The 18,675-nt window shown below is 37.9% G+C and overlaps 1 long non-coding RNA gene across 1 annotated transcript; it reads left to right on the top strand.

Moving 5' to 3' along the window:
- The first annotated feature begins 8,207 nt into the window (after positions 1–8,207).
- Positions 8,208–11,273, top strand: LOC141491013 (uncharacterized). Its single transcript, XR_012469434.1, has 3 exons — positions 8,208–8,290; positions 9,557–9,690; positions 11,228–11,273. It is a non-coding gene; the product is annotated as an uncharacterized LOC141491013 (long non-coding RNA).
- Positions 11,274–18,675: the final 7,402 nt, after the last annotated feature.

Here is an 18,675-nt window from a genome sequence, read left to right as displayed (position 1 = left end):
ATAACTCTTTTTGTAGTGGCAAAGAATTAAAAATTGAGAGAATGCTAAACAATTAGGTAAGTTGTGGTATATGATTATGATAGAATATTTTTGATCTATAAGAAATAACAGGCAGGTTGCTTTCAGAAAAACCTGGAAAGATTTAAATGGTCTATTGCAGAGTGAAGTGAGCAGAACCAGGAGCACCCTGCATCAAGCAATGGCAATATCATACTATGATCAACTGTGAATAATTTAGCTATTCTTAGCAATATAATGATCCAGGATAATTTCAAAGTATTCATGATGAAAAATACTATCCACCTCTAGAAGAAAAACTGATGGAAGCTAAATTTAGATCAAAGCATATGGTTTTTCACTTTGTGTGTATGTCTGTGGTGTTGTTTTCTGGATTGTGTTTTCTTTCCCAACATGACCAACATGGAAACTAATATGGAAGGTATTTTGCATGTTTGGACAAGTATAACCTGTATCAAATTGCTTACCATCTGGGGGGGAAGGGGGAGAATTTTCAACTCAAGATTTTTTTAAAATGAATGTTAAAAATTATTTGTACATGTAATTGAGAAAAAATAAAATATTAATTTTTAAAAAGAAATTATAGTGATGGTAACTTCCCTGCCTGGTCCCCCTTTACCTGTCTGGTTTGGAGTAAGACAAAAAATATGAGAAAATAAGATTAGAAAAATTAATGAGTGATATCATTATGATCATCATTGTCATCATCATTACCATCTTGAAAAAGATGAATACTTCTCATCCTAGCCCCAATTGCCTTGAAATTCAGGTGCACTTACCAGACCTTTTATTTGTAAACTCATTTTGATATTCCACTTCTCAGTCAAAGCAAATCCACTCCTCATGGACATGCTGTCCAAGTTGCCCAAATGCCTTTGCAAAGGTACTTCTCTGTTGAATACTGTATTATACTTTGTTTAGATCCCCTTTGCCAGCCACATTCATTTTGCAAACAATTAGACAAAGAGAGGGTGACTGTTACATCTAGCTCATTTTCAAAAACAGGTTGCATGGATGGTGCTAGCATCAGTTCATAGTGATAGAAATTTTCCTTAATGTGAAAAGAGGGAAACATCACCAAAAAAGCAATTACATGAAAGGGTTAAGATTTTTATTCTAGGTTTGGAAATATTTTAGCCTTTTCCTCCCTAAACCCACAAGTGTATCTTTTGAGTGTTATCTTGAAATAATGCAATCGAAATGCTAGTGATAGTACTCTTATTGTTCAATTTCATGTTCCTGGAGTATCAACATTCTACAAAGGACTATAAAAAAAATCAAACAAACAAATAGCCATAATGCCTTATGGGGAATGAGTTTATTATCATCTGAAATAGGCTGGCTGAAAGCTGCCCCATTATCTTCATTCTCACTTTTTTCTTTAGACTTTCTTGGTTTGTTTAGATTCCATGGATGTGAGGGGCCTTCTAGCAATTTTATTGTAGCAACTGAAGGAATAGAATTAGGGAAAAAAGAATAAGTTTTCCTATGAGAAATTGATGTGTGTAAGACCAGAATTTCTTATATAAAGGATTTTCATGTATATTGTTTTTCTGTCTTGCTAACTCTAGAGATATAAAGCTAATGGAGGAAAATTGAAGGAGGAAGAAAGGAAAAGAATGGAAAAGTATTTTGTTTATTTTCCCTCCTGGTTGACCTGTGTTTTCTAGTTTGGAAAACATATTTTTAACTTCCCTGGTCCCCCTTTTCTGTCTTGTTTGGCATAAGAGAAATAGGTAAATTTAATGATTCCCCTTATATGCAGACCCCCCCCAAAAAAAAACCCAAAGAATTTCCTTTCATTTTCTACAAATTTCCTGCAAGTCCAAGTGCCTTGCCTTATTCTTTCTGATTTCCTTCTTTTCAGAGCAATCTTCCTGATGTCATTTATACCCTCAATTACTGACTTCTCTCTTCCCAGCCCAATGAATCATCTTCTGAGAAGTCATTAGGGAAAGGAACTATGGGCTGGGGAAGGGAGCTAGACTACACTGTCAGCACCTTCTACTATTTACCTTGCAACTGCAGGCCAAAGTGCAGCCTTTGTACCAAGGTCACAAGTAATGGAAATGCCTCTCATCTCTTACCAGCTACTGCTGCTGCTACAGCTGCACTCTGGAACACGGAAGAAAGACAGGAGTGTTTGAGAATGGCTCTGGGCTTAGATTCACAGAAAGAAATGAGCTGAAAATTTAAACAGCAGAGTGAGTTACTATAGACAGTGCAGCAGAGTGGAAAAAGCTTTGAAAGGGAAGTCTAGAGACCTTGACTTGCTACTCCCTCTTGGGTGACTTTGGGCTTCTCAACTAACCTTTCTGGGTCTCAGATTCCTCAAATACAAATAGCATATGCTCCTTAGCTAGTTTCCTAACTCCCACTCCCTCTGACTCTCTTTTGTAATTCTAGGCTGAATCCCAACAATCCAGTTCATAAAGTCCTCTTTTATGTGACTTGCCCATGTTGACAAATTTCAAAGTGTCTTTTCTTTCTGTACCCTCTCCCTTCTTAGTGACATCTGCTCCTAATGGTACAATTAGTGCCTCAATATAGATTGTTGTGACTCTTAGATCATTGTGAAAAGAAGTACTTTTGCAAAAAATGGCTTTGGCAACAGGTGAGTTTGCTATGGATGAGAAATAAATGAGGTCTCAACTTAAGAGCTTATGATCATAGATTTAGATCTGGAAGGGAAGGCAGAGGTCATCTAAATTCCTCATCTTACAGATAAGTTCATTGAGGTTCAGTTGTTAAATAATATGACCCTGGATTTTGAGCCTTAACTCCAAAAACAGAATGTTAATCCACTCCACCCATAGAGCCTGTCCTTTAGTGCCCATCTCCTCAGTGAACTCCAGTTCCAACTGTAGACTCTGTGTACCACCTTGGATGGTGGATTATCCATCTGCCCTGATCCCCAGCTCTACTCCTTCCTTCCTTCCAGTCCTCCAGGCTCAATACTCCCACATACGGTTTCAGTCAGTTATGTCTTAGATAGTCTATCCCAGCAACATCAGACTGTCTTTTCCTCTGTATTCATTCAGTCTATTACCATCTTAGTCCAGGCCTTTATTATCTCTTATCAGGACTTTTATACTAGCTATACTACCTCCAGTCCTCTTTTATCCATACAGTGTCCAAAATAATATTTCTAAAGCACAAGCAAGGAGTATAATCCAGAACAGGGAGTCAGAAGACCTCAGGTCGCATTCTGGTTCTGCCACTCACTCCTCCCTGTGTCTTTAGACTGATCAGTTAATATCTCAGGTCCTAGTTTTTCCTGTTGTAGAATGGGAGATTGGAACAGAGGACCTCTGTGGTCTTTTCCATCTCTGAATCTACAGTTTTATGATCAATGAGAGCAGAGATCTGTTGGACTATATAGTAAAAAATAATAATGGTGATAACTTATAATAAAATCTGAACTTTCATTTTTAAATTAATAACCCTAGTCACAGGTCTATCAAAGTGTCTTAATAATGCACAGATCCAATATCACTTCCTTGCTCAAAAATTTTCCATGGTTCCTTATTAACTATAAGAAAAAATATGAACTATGTAACTTGGCGTTCAAGGATTCCCTATGGGATCCAGATCCAACCTACTTTTTCAGTTCTTTTATATTATTCTCCCTTATGCATTTCACTTTATTAAGACTTTGTTCACTTGTTCAACATTCCCTGATGCTAATCTGAATTCTATATATTCTACCAGATTCATAAATACTTCTTAGCTAGGACATACTAAGTCTGCCAATAATGGGAGTCTCCTCCCACTAAACTTAAATGTTGACCTGATCTGTAAATTGAGGAGTTTAGGCTGGATAATCTCTAGTTATTCCCACATCTAAATGTTGAGGACTGGGATTCAGGATAACCTTAGTATTGTTTCTTGCATCCAGGACCATTTCCAGTCATTCTGATCCATATCTGGTCATTGGACCCAAATGACTCTGGAGGAGAAAGAGACTGGTAACTTAGCACAGCACCCCTCACTCAAATCCAATTCATGTGCTTATCATGACATCACCTCCCTGAGGCTGTGGTCTTGTTTGAGAATGAAGGACAAATATCAACATCTCTAGGACCATTCCCCTCCACAATTTTCTTGTCAATACTGTCTTTCTGCCATGAACATCCTTATTCCTACCTTTTTCTACTTCTGGAATCATGAAGTATGACAAAACTGACCAACATTTTTCTTGAATGGGATGGTGTCCATTCACTACCCTTTTAAATTGCTGGACTGAGGATCTCCCCCCCCCCACATGTGTGTGGTTTCTGACCTGCTAGAGGTGAGGGATAATATTGCTTTTGTATCTGTATCACCAGATCATAGCATACTACATCACATATAGTAAGGACTTACTCATTACTTTTTTAATGATTCATTTATTATTTCATCCTATGTTGTTTGGTCCTAGATGTGTCATTGAGTCATGTGTGTTAAAGTTCCATGTTAATTTTTTAAAGTAGAAACAATGACCAGTAACTGAGGGTTTATTGAGATGACTGATTCCCCAGGATCTGAGAAATATGGGACTGACAGAAATGAGAAGCTTTAAAACTTCTAGTAAAAAGAAAAGAATTTAAAGAGAATTGAAATGAAATCTCAAAGATAAATTTAATTAGTTAATAAAGGGACTGGGAATCTGGAAGAACTGAACTATTGAATATGGTGCTTGTAACCAATACCAGATCAGTTCTAGAGTTGGCAGAGACCTCAGAAACCATCTCATCCAATGCATTCATTTTTAACTTTTTTTTGCTTCTAAAATCTGTATTTTATTGATCTGAACATTTAAACAGTGCTTTAAGGTTTACAATGCACTTTACATGTGCTTTCTCATTTGATTCTCACTGAGAGATGGATTAAATCACAAATCTGGTCCAAAAAGCAAAAATTACTGAATTACATAAAACACTGACAGAATGTTGATGTTGGCAACACAGAGCTCCATGAAAGTAGACATACTCCTTGGGACCTAATATAAATAACATTGATAACAGTAGCCCAGATAATACAGGGACAAGAGATAATTCTATGCTAATCCAGTGTAAGTCTAACATCTGCCCACATCTGATATTATAAATATTGCTAATTATAAATTTCATTGTAAATATTAATAATTATTATCATATTCCTGTAGAGATAAGTGTAGGTTTAAAATGGTAAGCTCTATACTGAGAAGACTCCTCTACCAGTGGGAATAAGTATCTGATTTTTAACTTATTGAGAATTTCTTGGGGATCATTGAGAAGCTGATTTATCTAGAGTCACACAGCTAATGTGTGTTAAAAGTACATCTATCTTACAGTCAGGTCTTTTTGGCTCTGAAGTCAGCTACCTATCCACTCTGCAGCATTACTTCTCTCAAATCAGTAAAGAAACATTTGAAATTCTTCTAACTTCATTGATTCTTCACTAGGAGTATATGGGCTAGATTGTTAGATTAGTGTGATGGGAAAAGTACTTTTAAAAAATAGATATTTTTTAAATTGCTCTAAATCATTACTTATTAGAGAAATGCAAATTAAAGCTTCTCTGAGGTACCACCTCACACCTCTCAGACTGGCCAATATGAGCAGAAAGGATAATGATCATTGTTGGAAGGATTATGAGAAATCTGGGACACTATTACACTGTTGGTGGAGCTGTGAACTCATCCAACCTTTCTGGAGAGAAATTTGGAACTATGCCCAAAGGGCAACAAAAATGTGCATACCCTCTGATCCAGCAATACCACTACTGGGTCTATACCCTGAAGAGATGATGAAAAAGGGTAAAAACATCACTTGTACAAAATATTCATAGCAACCCTGTTTGTGGTGGCAAAGAATTGGAAATCAAGGAAATGTCCTTCAGTTGGGGAATGGCTTAGCAAACTGTGGTATATGTATGTCATGAAACACTATTGTTCTATTAGAAACCAGGAGGGAGGGGATTTCAGGGAAGCCTGGAAGGATTTGCATGAACTGATGCTGAGATGAGCAGAACCAGAAAAATTATGTATACCCTAACAGCAACATGGGGGCAACAATCAGCCTTGATTGATTTGCTCATTCCATCAGTGCAACAATCAAGGACAGTTTGGGGCTGTTTGTGATGGAGAATACCATCTGTATCCAGATAAAGAACCATGGAGTTTGAACAAAGTTCAAGGACTATTCCCTTTAATTTAGAAAAAAAAAAACCTGATATCTTATTATCTGATCTTGTTATCTCTTATACTTTGTTTCTTCCTTAAGGATATGGTTTCTCTCCTTCACACTCAATTTGGATCAATGTATCCCATGGAAACAATGTAAAGACTGGCAGATTGCTTTCTGTGGGGGGGGGGGAAGGGAAGTAAGATTGGGGGAAAATTGTAAAACTCAAAATAAATAAAATCTTTAATTAAAAAATAGATATTTTTATAATTAACTATCTTAGAACTAGAAAAATGTGGGATTTTCCTTGTATTCTTAAATATAGAAGTAGTTGACAAAAATCAAGGAGAGTATTCAAACACACACGCGCGCGCGCGCACACACACACACACACACACATACACACACACAGACACCCCACACACAAATACACACAAACACACACAGAAGTATAGGTTTCCTAAGCTTTAGAGTTAGGAAAGCCTGAAATATCATCTAATCCTATTTTCTCCTTATATAGCAAAATGACTTGCCCAAAGTCAAGAAATAACAGAATCTGGATTCAAATTCAGATCCTTCTGGCTTTACATCTCATTTCTCTACTTCTCCATGTGTGTTTGCATTTGATTCCTCCAGGGTCCTGTAAGTTCCTTGAGGGCAGGCATTTTTTGTCTTCATATCCCCTAATCCTGGCAAGAGTAGATACTCAAGAGATGCTTGCTGAATTGAATTCTCTCTTACATTACCCAATATTAATTAGTTTATTGTACTTTACCACAACTTCCTCTTTTCCCCCTTTAAGAGAGAAGGAACATCCTGATGTAGTGGAAAAAGCATAGTCGGAGGATCTGGGCTCCTATTAATAATGACTTTGGATGAGTCACTTGATCTGAATTCCAATCTGACTTTCTGTAAAATGGAATGAGAGGGGGCGGCTAGGTGTCAGAGTGAATAAAGCACTGGCCCTGGAGTCAGGAGTACCTGGGTTCAAATCCTATCTCAGACACTTAATAATTACCTAGCTGTGTGGCCTTGGGCAAACCACTTGACCCTGTTTGCCTTGCAAAAAAAAATGAAATGAGAGACAGAAGGCACATTAGACAACTGGTCTGAGAGTCAAAAAAAAAATCTAGATTCTAGTCCCTGCCATTGATTTGAATTGGTTGTGAAGTCTTGAGTTGGTTAACTCATAATGCAATATAGGATTCGACATTGTTATTAATGTCAAAAGAGGTCTGTTCATAGGAATTCCTTACACATTGTATGTGCTTGTTTACATATTGTTGTCTTCCCTTTCCCACACTAAACTCTTCAAATTCTGGAGCTAGCTGTCTTGTACCATTTTTTGTATCCTTGGTTCTTAGGCAGGGGCAGGCACACCCTAGGTGCTTAGTAAATTTTATTGTATTACCCAATGAAATCACAATTTAAGACATGAAAATTTTTAATGGTGATAATAAGACATTACCCAGGATCTCTGATTCCTGGATGGATCACAGAATTAAGAATCCTCTTGCCAAACTCCTGTGGTTATTGGAAGGAATAAATAATAACAAGCATATGATGCAATTTCAAAATTCCATTGTCTAAAAGAATGTACCTTCTTATTAGAAATCTGAAAAGAAGGGGCAGTCTGGTGAAATCAAACTAACGGTGTAGGTCCTAGTCTCACCTTGGGCCAGGACTTTGGTCCTTAAGACAATTTGCAGAAGGATGACTGAGTTCCAGCAGCAAAAAGATAAACATCCTGCATCTCTCGAAGTGTGGTCCTCACTCTGCAATTCAATGGAGTGTTAATTTTGTAGCCTCCTCCTCCTCCTCAGTGGACTGAGAGAGCTAGGCTAGGTACTGCAGTTTCTTTCTCACTTGCTTTGTCTCTTAAGAAAATCAACCATTCAGGAAATGAAATTTGAAAAGCTTCCTTGATGGCACATTAAGATTTCCTATGGGAATCCACCCAAGCCAGGAAATGCGAACCTGGGGCTAGTTTTTGTGATGGTGATTATTTAATCTTCCAGGGGGGCCCAGGTGCAGGCTGAGAAGGTCTCCCTAGACTTGCAGAATTATCCAGTTGGAAGGGAGGTCAGCTGTATCCCTTGTTGAAGTTCTCCTGATAAGGGTACCAGGTAAGGCCAGAGAGTGGTAATAGATTTAATAAAAGAAGGATGTCTAAGCCTTGATTACATCTGGCTTGTGGGATGTCCCTGACTCTCACCTGCTAATCCATCCAAGATGAATCAGAGCTGGTTTCCCAGCAAAAGGGGCTTGTTAGGGTGTGATTAAGATAGTAGGGCCAATTCCCCTTCCTGAGCCATTGTTTTGGAAATATTCTTGGCCCAAGGGAATCTGAAACTGGACACTGAATGGATGCCATCCTGCCTTTGACATTGTACAAATAAAAAAGTGGGGGCTCTCCTGGAATAATAGGATCATCTGGAACTCCCTTTTGAGAGGACATTCTCAGAGGCCCTCCAAAGGCAGTGAATAAGGAACAAGGTTGTTGGGGGGAAATCCAGCTGACAGCTAGAATTAATGATGATCCATTTCCCTACAAATGAGTGGATAGGAAAAGCTATCAGATAATCATATGATCCTTGGGCTTGTTTCTTACTCCTTTCGGTTTTGTTGCCAACCCAGGCTGACCCCCAAGTCCTGCTACTTCTTCCTCTGAAACATTCCTTCTACTTCTAAGCTCCCAAAGTTATCTTAAAATCTCCTGCTCTGTTCCCCTCGACCAAGTCTCTTCTCCAGTCGAATTTGAACCTTGTTACCAGATTTTTAGATTTGGACTTAGGTTGGACATGGGATTTCATTGTTGTAGGGGAGGGTTACGCTCAGCAAGGAAGTTTCCAGTGCAGATTGGCAGCTATTCTATGATTTATTATTCTAGAGAGTTGTGTAAAGAAAGCATTGAGAGATTAAATAAATGACTTCTCCAGGATCACACAATGAATATATTATGTGCCAGAGCTGTAATTTGATTCCATAACTTCCTGAAATAGTCAGCTCTCTACCGGTTTCCCCAGGCTGTTACTAAATGCTAGATTACTAGATTAATTTTCCAAAACTAGTCTTATGTTCACATCATTCCTTTTAATTCAAACATAGTTACAAGACCATTCAAGATGCCCCATGATCTACATCCAAATTATCATTCAAATCCTAATACAAACCCTTTCTTCACCTTGCTTGATTCACTGTTTCTTTGAACAAGTCTTTTTTCCATTACATTTGCTTTACTTATGTTGAGCTCCCACCCTAGAGTGCCATTTCCCTACCTATAGAACTTTTCACCATCTTTCAATACCCATTTAAAATCCTGAAGCCATTTATGACTACTCAAGTTCCCAGAGATGGATGGATGGATTTATTTAGCTCTTATTCTGTTCCAGGATCTCTCTAATTCACACTAATAAATACTTGATGAAAGAATGAGTGTTGATTCCATGACAAGGAGATTGATTCAAATAGATCCAGGGAGGGAAGCAGATCTGATTTGACAAGGACACCCCATGGCCAGCGAAAGGTATCACTCTCAGCAGGTGCTTGAGAGCCTTATTTTTTTAAAAAAGGGTATCATCACATTATAAATCTTATACACATGATTCCTGCTCAGCAACAGCACAGTGTTTATTATTTTCTAATAATTTAGTAATTAATTGCTAATAATAATTAATGTTTATTCGGTACTTTGTTGGAAGCATCTTTCTTTGTCATCACTTTCCTTTGAATCTAGGCTTATGAATCTTAAGTTTAATACTGAAAGAGGTTCCAGATGCTATCAAGGTCAACACCCTCATTTTATAAACAAGGAAACTGAAGTCCAATGAAGTTGGCATTTTGGACTCTCTTTAAGATTTTTATGTCTTTTGATTCTTACAACTCCCGTCATATGAGCAATGCAGGTATTTTTATCCCCCTTTCCCACATGAGAAAATTGAACTTTGTGGACCTATCAGAGATAGGTTCAAAGATTCAAAGAATCAGAGATGGGGCCCAAACCTCCATTTTCTGATTCTTTGTCCAGCGCTCTTACTTGCCCCACAGCTTTGTCTTTCATACAGAGCTGTATGTTTTGTCTCCCCAGCCAGATGGCAAATTATAGGAACAATGCCTTATAGTATTTCTTTTCATTTCCCTGTGTTTCTTTGTGTTCTACACAATGCTGTGCACATAGTCATGCTCTGTAATCTGGAGAAGATAATAGCCAATCAGTAAATAAATATATGCCACTTCCTCCTGGAAGTCTTCTTTGATCCCTGATCCCCCTCCATCCAGAATGACCTTCTCACCCTCAGACCTCCCATATGATTTAGTTGTGTACCTTTCTGATGCCCTTGTCTGACTTTTGCATTATGATGTGTAGTTCCTTATATTTCTGTTATCCTCTTCTGGACCCTAAATTTCTTCCATGGGGGCAAGAGAACTGTATGGAAAGTTTAAATCAACCTCAATATTCTGTTCAATGCTCTGTAAGCTGTAGCTGCTTCAATTCAGTTCAATTTGAGAAACAGTAAGTACCTACTACGGGCAGGGCATGATGCTAGAAATATAAAGACGGATGAAACAATCCCTATGTTCAAGGAGTTTATAATCTTCTTTAATGAAAGTGCCCTTAGGAATTGTAAAACTCAAATAATATCTTTAATTTAAAAAAAGCGCCCTTAGGATTACTCTGGAGACAGCTAGATGATTCAGTTTACAAAATATTTCACTTCCAGTCAGAAACACCTGAGTTCAAATCCAGTCTCAGATAATAACTAGCTGTCTGTCCCTGGGCAAGTCATAAACCTCTGTTTGCCTTAATCCATGGGACTAGGAAACGTCAAACCATTCCACTGTCTTTGCGAGGAAAATCCCATGGGGTCATGAAGAGATGGACAGGATAAAAACAGGTTCCCTTTCATCTTTTTCCTCCCCCTCTCCTTTTTCATCTCTTTTCTTCTTCCTTTCTCCTTCTTCTTCTTCCTCCTCCTCTTTCTTCTTTCTTCCTTCTTCTTTCTTCTTTTTCGTTCTTCTTCCTCCCTCAAATCCTTTTTAATTAAGCCTGTATTTTGTTCCAGGACTGAATTGATTCCAGTGAGAGACAGATGATTCAACAATCACAAGGTAGGTTTGAGTATTTGAAAAAAGAACTCCCTAAAATTATAAATTCACAAATTGCAAACCTATACCTAGCAAAAGTAAAAGGAAACTCTCACCTAGTGAAGAAAACACAGTGTTTGTTTATCAATATTGAAGTAACTTTGCTTGGTCATCTTTTCTTAAAGATGCTGCATTTTCCAATCCCTGGCTCAGAGAACAGGTGAGCTCCCTGTAGATGAGGGCAGTTAGGTGGTACAGTGGATAGAACACTGGCCCTGGAGTCAGGAGGATGGAAGTTCAAATCCAGCCTTAGATGCCACTTGCCAGTTGTGTGACCTTGGGCAAGTCACTTAACCCTGATTTCCTTTCATCTAGGGCAGTCATCCCGATTCATATCTGATCATTGGACCCAGGTGACTCTGGAAGTGAAAGTGAGTCTGGTGATTTAGCACAGCCCTCCTCACTCAAATCCAATTCCTGTGCTTGTCATGACATCACCTCCCTGATGTGGTCTTCTTCAAAAATGAAGGACAAACATTATCTCTGTAGGTGAGAAAGTTTAGAGAGAAGCGTCTCTGGAGAAGAGAATTGAGCAGAATTATAAATAATATCCACTTCAACCCTGAGCTGTTTGCTGAGCAGGAAGGAAGCATACATTTGAGTTTTATAATAGGATAATGTACTTTTTATAAGGTTTTCAAGAATAAGCTGACATTGTGTTTATGGAAAGAGACACCTTTGTTTGGTCATGGGGTGGTCTAATGAACTCCAATCCAATCCCCTCTCATAGCTTTCTAAGTTATTCTTTTCTGGGGGCGGCTAGGTGATGCAGTGGATAAAGCACCGGCCTTGGAGTCAGGAGTACCTAGGTTCAAATCCGGTCTCACACAGTTAATAATTACCTAGCTGTGTGGCCTTGGGCAAGCCACTTAACCCCATTTGCCTTGCAAAAACCTAAATATATATATATATATATATATATTATTCTTTTCTGGCTCAGGGTCAGCATTCATTCATTCAGCTCTCATCAAGCACAAGCCATGAGGGAGACAGACAAAAATAAAACAGTACCTGACCTCAGGTAACATATATTCTAGGAGTGGTAAGGGAACAACATATACACAAATATAAAATATTTTGGGCAGAGTGAATAGAACTACTGGAGAAATAAGGAGAGGCCTCCCAATTGTAGGAGATTCTAAATTGTAGAATTTGCTTTAAAGTATCTTTTATTTCTGGATCTTCATTCCCATATTGGTTGCTAGCAACCCAGGTCAAGTAGCTATCCGGTTAAATGGAGTATAGTGAAAAGTGTCCTGGATTTTGAGTCCCAAATTATAGAGATCTAGCATTTCCTAGCTCGGTGACCTCTGGCATGTTTTTTAATCTAACAGTACCTCATTTTCTTCACCTTCAGAGTGGAGCTCTTGATACCAGTGACACCAAATTCTGAAAGTCATTGTGTAGATGAAATGAGGCAATGGATGTGATATATTATACATGTCTCTCATGAACAATACTTTGATCTGTTTGACACAACTAGACAGCACCCTGAGGATGAGGACAGAAGACCTGAGAATAAAACGTTGATAGAGTACAGAATAAATATACAACAAATAAATTGTTGTTGAATGATTAAGATAACAGTATATTTAGAAAAAAAAGATAGATCACCTCCCCCAAAATGAATCATTATATTACAATACTATATTACATAGGAAACAGCAATTTGTGGTCTTTTGAGGCTTTAAAACATTAGTAGAGAAACCATAGATTTTTACAATGTTTTGTTCCTTTTATTTTTAGTAATCAATGTCTGTAACATTATGGTTTCTTGTTTTCCTTGAGAATCAATTTTTTTTTAGTTTTTTTTAACAAGGCAGGGGGGGTTAAGTGACTTGCCCAAGGTCACACAGCTAGGCAATTATTAAGTGTCTGAGGCTGGATTTGAACTCAAGTCCTCCTGACTCCAGGGCCAGTGCTCTGTCCACTGTGCCACCTAGTGCCCCTTTCCCTGAGAATCATTATAAGGAACATATTGACAGTAAAATTTTTGCTACAAAAATACAAACTTTTGGGACATGGTCACTGCAAAGTTTGCCAAGTATGCAAATCTCCTTTTTGGGATAGTCATAGTGCTCATAATGTATATAGCCTCATAGATTAAATATGCTTGGTTCCTAAGTAGACAAGAGGATGACAGACTTAGTCCTAGGCAGATCCCAGCCCTGACAAGAACAGAGAAGTGAGAAAACATCACAACATGATTTTCAGAGTTTTGAAGACCCTTCTAGCTCAAGCCTGAAAGATTTATGAAAGACCCATGGGTATCTAAAGAGCTTTGTTTTGGACACTGGAACAATGACTGATGTTTGTGACTGTGATGTACATTATCATTTGTTTCAGCATGGTCTAGTGTAATGGAAAGAAAACTTAGTCCTGGCCTGACACTGACTGGCAATATTGCCATGGATAGCTAGATATTATGATCTCTAAAGATCCTTCTTGCTTCACTATTCTCATGGATCTGGGATCTCATCCCCATGTGTATTTTCTCTGAAAATACAGATTTTAACTCACCCATGTTTACTGATGCTGTTTGACTCTCATCCCTGTCTTCTTGTAAAACCTCCATATGATACATATATGATATGATGGAAACCTTCCTCTAAGTCTCTTGACAGGGTGAGGGTCCATTTCATTTGTTATTAGCCCTCGCTGTGATAGGATCATGGGATCATATAAGAATTGGAAGATCTTTGGGAAGTCATCTATTCCTACTCCCTCATTTTATAGAAGAGGAAATGGAAGCCTATTTGAAATGACTTGTCCAAGATCATACAGGTAGCAAGGACCAGAGATGCAATTCAACCTCAAGTCCCCAGACTCATAATCAAATGTTCTTGATCTGCATCAAGCCATCTCCTTAGATGTATGAGAAACTCACCTGCTTTTCTAATCAGAACCAAAATGAATGTTCTCTCCTAAGACATCTCTTACTCTGCTTCTTCTGAAAAATTTCATATTGGTAATAGATTGCAGTCTACTCACATCTACCATATACTACCTCACAGGTCTTTAGGGAATACTCAACTTCAAATTTTCAGAGGCTATGATCTTGAATGACTCAGTCATATTGCATCATCACAGCATGTTATTACTGTTGCAAATATGAGACATTTTCAAAAGAGGAAGCATAATATATTAATAATAATTTGGAAAAAATGTACAACTTCACTTTTATCACCAGTACCACCATTCTAAACATGACCCATTCTCTAGTCAGATCAGGGATTCTTATTGTGTGTGTTTGTTTTTAAAAATGAGATTATTATTGATTAAATCAGTTTAACTCATTCTTTGTCTTCATTGATTATTTTCATATTGAAATACTCCAATGTAGGGGCAGCTAGGTGGCACATGGATAGAGAGCACCAGCCCTGGAGTCAGGAGTACCTGAGTTCAAATTCAGCCTTAGATACTTAATAACTACCTAGCTATGTGACCTTGGGTAAGTCACTTAACCCCACCATCTTACCAAAAAAAAAAGTAAAAAACACTTCTGTATTTTCCTCCCATATATGGTCTATATTTCTATCTTCTAGGCATTGTAAATAATTCTTTCTAGAGTTTCTTGGTAGAACTTGTGACTATAAGGAATAACTAGAGCTCTCTGTACAGAATTGGGACACAGGTTCACTGCCTTGATCTTTTTCTGTTTGTTATACTTTAATTCTTAGAATAATGACACTTTTATCATATTGATTAATAAATGTCATTTTGTGACAAATATGAAAGTGAAACCATCATCTTACTGACTTTGGGTGACAATTTGCATCCTTATGCTTAAATTGTCATTTGTAAAATAATAATAATATTATGATCCTTAGGTGGAAAACTTAGTAGGGTAAATACTTAAAGGTGGCTTTTCAGTAGTGATGAAGAAGGGAACAAAACTATACCCATCTCCATGAAACCAAGAGCAGAATACTGCGTGCTTATGAAATTGTGGATAGACTTGGGAATGAAGTCTATCATCTTGAAAAAAATTCATTGGCCCCAAGGAAGGAGAAGCAGTTTATATCCTTAGGCTTACTAATGATCTCAGCAACAGACATCTGTGAAATGGGGCAGTTGTTACCATGTTTTTTTAAGAAAAAGGAAAACCGGGGGGGGGGGGTGGCTAGGTGGCATAGTGGATAAAGCACCAGCCTTGGAGTCAGGCGTACCTGGATCCAAATCCGGTCTCAGACACTTGATAATTACCTAGCTGTGTGGCCTTGGGCAAGCCACCTAACCCCATTTGCCTTGCAAAAAACCTAAAACAAACAAAAAAAGGAAAACAAAAATGAGTGCTACTATGGACATTCCTCTATAGTTCTTAACGCATATTTTAGTGACTACTTCTAGTTAAACAACACCATTGCAAAAATTCATAAGATATTAACATTTACCTTGTGACTCAGGACAAGGTTTCTTATCCATTGAATGGGAATAATAATGAAAAATAATATCATTTGCCTCCCCAGGTTATTGTGAGAGCAACATGAGACATTTGTAAAGCGCTTTGTAAACTTTAGAGGACGGTATAAAATCTACGGGCTGTTGTTATTTTTTCATACCGTTGTTCAGTCAAGAGCACAAAGATTAAGCCGTGCTAAAGGGAAGATGACAAATGGAGGATTCCCCAGGGTCACAACTTCTGGAGCTCCTTTGACTCTTTCCTCTCCCTCATCCCCTCTAAAAACAATCATTTGCCAAGTCAGCTCGACTTCCACAATATTAACTTGAATTCATTCCTTTTTCTCTCCTAACTCAGGAGCTGCTATAGTGTAGTCCTTCACCATCTCTTGCTGAAGCTATTGTAACTACCAGCTTCCAAGGCTCTCTTCTCTCTCATCCACCCTCCACAGAGCTGTTAAAATATGTATATATACTTATACAGGCCTAATCTTGCAGCTTCCCAACTCAAAAATATTTAGTCACTCCCTAATTAAAAACAAACTCCTTTCATCTGACAGTTATGGCTCTCTCCAAAATGACTCCTGCTCACCTTCCAAACTGATTCATATATACATACTACTCCCTGTCACAAATTCTACATTCCAGCCAAAATGGATTATTGGCTGATTCCTAATTTCAATATACCCTCTCTCATTTTTGTCATTGCACAAGTTGTTTCTCTAAATCTGGAATTCATTCCCTCATCATCTCTCACAATCTTCATCTTCCTCCAAAGTCTAACCCATGTATTTCCTCCTCTGGGAAGCCTTCCCAGATGTTAGTACACTTTACCCTCTCAATTCTCCTTGTATTATTCTTATCAGTATACTTGTTCTAATCTTCCAGAGAAACATAATTTCATTAAGGGCAAAGATTATTTTTTCTTATTTTTGTAGTTGTACACCCCACATCTAGAAGAATATTTCCTATATGATTGTTTACTGTTATTTGAATCTGTAGTCAGAGAACTGGAGGATGAATTTTTTTCTCCCCTTAGCTCACCATGAGTACTGTTGGCTACTGGAAGCAAGGGCAAAAGTCAGGCTTATATTTGAAAAACTCAAAGTTCTTATTGTATTGTGTTGTTCTCTTAATCCTTTCTATCTTTGAGCAGAGCCAGGAATTCTCATTTCCCTTCTTTTCCAGAGTACCTTTACTATCATCATCATCATCATCATCAATTAATCTGAGGTGAGAGTACTTCTGAACAATATCAAACTCAAAATGAGAACAGAAGTTTGCAAAAAATTAAAAACAAACCTTCCCTATTTCTTTATTGATAGTCCTAAATCATACAGTTTGAAAATTTGTATTTGATTTTCTATCCTTTTAACTTTAGATATCTTTCAGCATTATTATTTTAATTGATTCTAAATTCCCATTTTAAGTTAACTTGAATTCTTCTGCTTCTGATTACTATAATTTTCTCTAAAAACATTCATCTAAATTTTGTCAAACTGATTCTTTTTGGGGGGGGCTAAATTAATAGCTAATTCTCATATTTTTCCTTACTTGTATGTTTTTGTGGATTTCCCCTCTCCCAACTGACTTTAAACACTAAAAATGTTAGATAATTGACACTGTCTGTGTGACTTTGGGGCAAATCACTGAATCTCCTTGGGTCTCAGTTTGCTAATCTGTAAAATGAAGGGGTTTCAACTAGCTGATCTCTGAGGCTCCTTGTATCTTTAGATATATGATCCTAAATCACATTTAACAATGTTATTAGTTATCAATCCATAGTAACTCTGTAGTATTCTTACGTCATCTCTCTCCAATCCTATCCATCCTTCACTTAGCATCTTTTGATTTTCATAAAACCGAGATCTAATCATGTTATTTCCTCCATTTGCTCCCTATTACCTCCAGGATCAAATATAAAATTTTCTGTTTTGTCCTCTAAAACAGTTCCCAACCCAGTCTCTTTCTACCTTTCTAGTTCTAATTTACTTTTTGGGGGGGATAAGGCAATGGGGTTAAGTGACTTGCCCAAGGTCACACAGCTAGGTAATTATTAAATGTCTGAGTCAGATTTGAACTCAGGTCCTCCTGACTCCAGGGCTGGTGCTCTATCCACTGCTCCACCAAGTTGCCCCCCCCCCCTTCTGACCTTGATTTGCTCCTTCCCATGCCTGCCTGTGCTGTATCTCCTCACCTCTGCCTCCTGGCTTCCCAGCAATCTCCAAGACTGTGCTCAAATTACACCTTTTTGCAGGTGACTTGAGATTACATTTCATTTACACTGTATATATATCTTACATGACCACAGTTATTTGCATGTTGTCTTCCCCTTTAGAATGTGAGCTCCACGAGGGTAGGGACTGTTTTGTGTCTTTCTTTATATACTAAGTGTTAAGCATAGTTTCTTCATCTAAGCATAGTTTCTTCATCTTCATTAAAATCTCATTTCTGGCACAGTGGATAGAGCACCGGCCCTGGAGTCAGGAGGACCTGGGTTCAAATCCGGTCTCAGACACTTAATAATTACCTAACTGTGTGGCCTTGGGCAAGCCACTTAACCCCGTTTGCCTTGCAAAAACCTAAAAAAAAAAAAACAAAACCAAAATCTCATTTCTTCTATCCCTCATTTCCATAGTTCTTATTTCACATTCATTTTTTTTTTAGGGTTTTGCAAGGCAAATGGGGTTAAGTGGCTTGCCCAAGGCCACACAGTTAGGTAATTATTAAGTGTCTGAGACCGGATTTGAACCCGGGTACTCCTGTGCTCTATCCACCGTGCCACCTAGCCACCCCTCACATTCATTCTTTACCTTAGTTTAAAACTCACCTCAAAACCAACATCTGTGAAATATGATTAAATGGGGCACAGAGATGATAAAAAGAAATAATACAAATGCCAAACACTAAAGGGAATCAAACTTTCCAAGCTTGAATAGAACAGAAAACAAATCCTTTCCATTGT

The sequence above is a fragment of the Macrotis lagotis genome, chromosome 6 (genome assembly GCF_037893015.1).
Source record: "Macrotis lagotis isolate mMagLag1 chromosome 6, bilby.v1.9.chrom.fasta, whole genome shotgun sequence".
Classification (NCBI taxonomy): Eukaryota; Metazoa; Chordata; class Mammalia; order Peramelemorphia; family Peramelidae; genus Macrotis; species Macrotis lagotis.
Note: the sequence above shows the minus strand (reverse complement) of the source record. Positions and strands in the feature narration are given on the sequence as shown.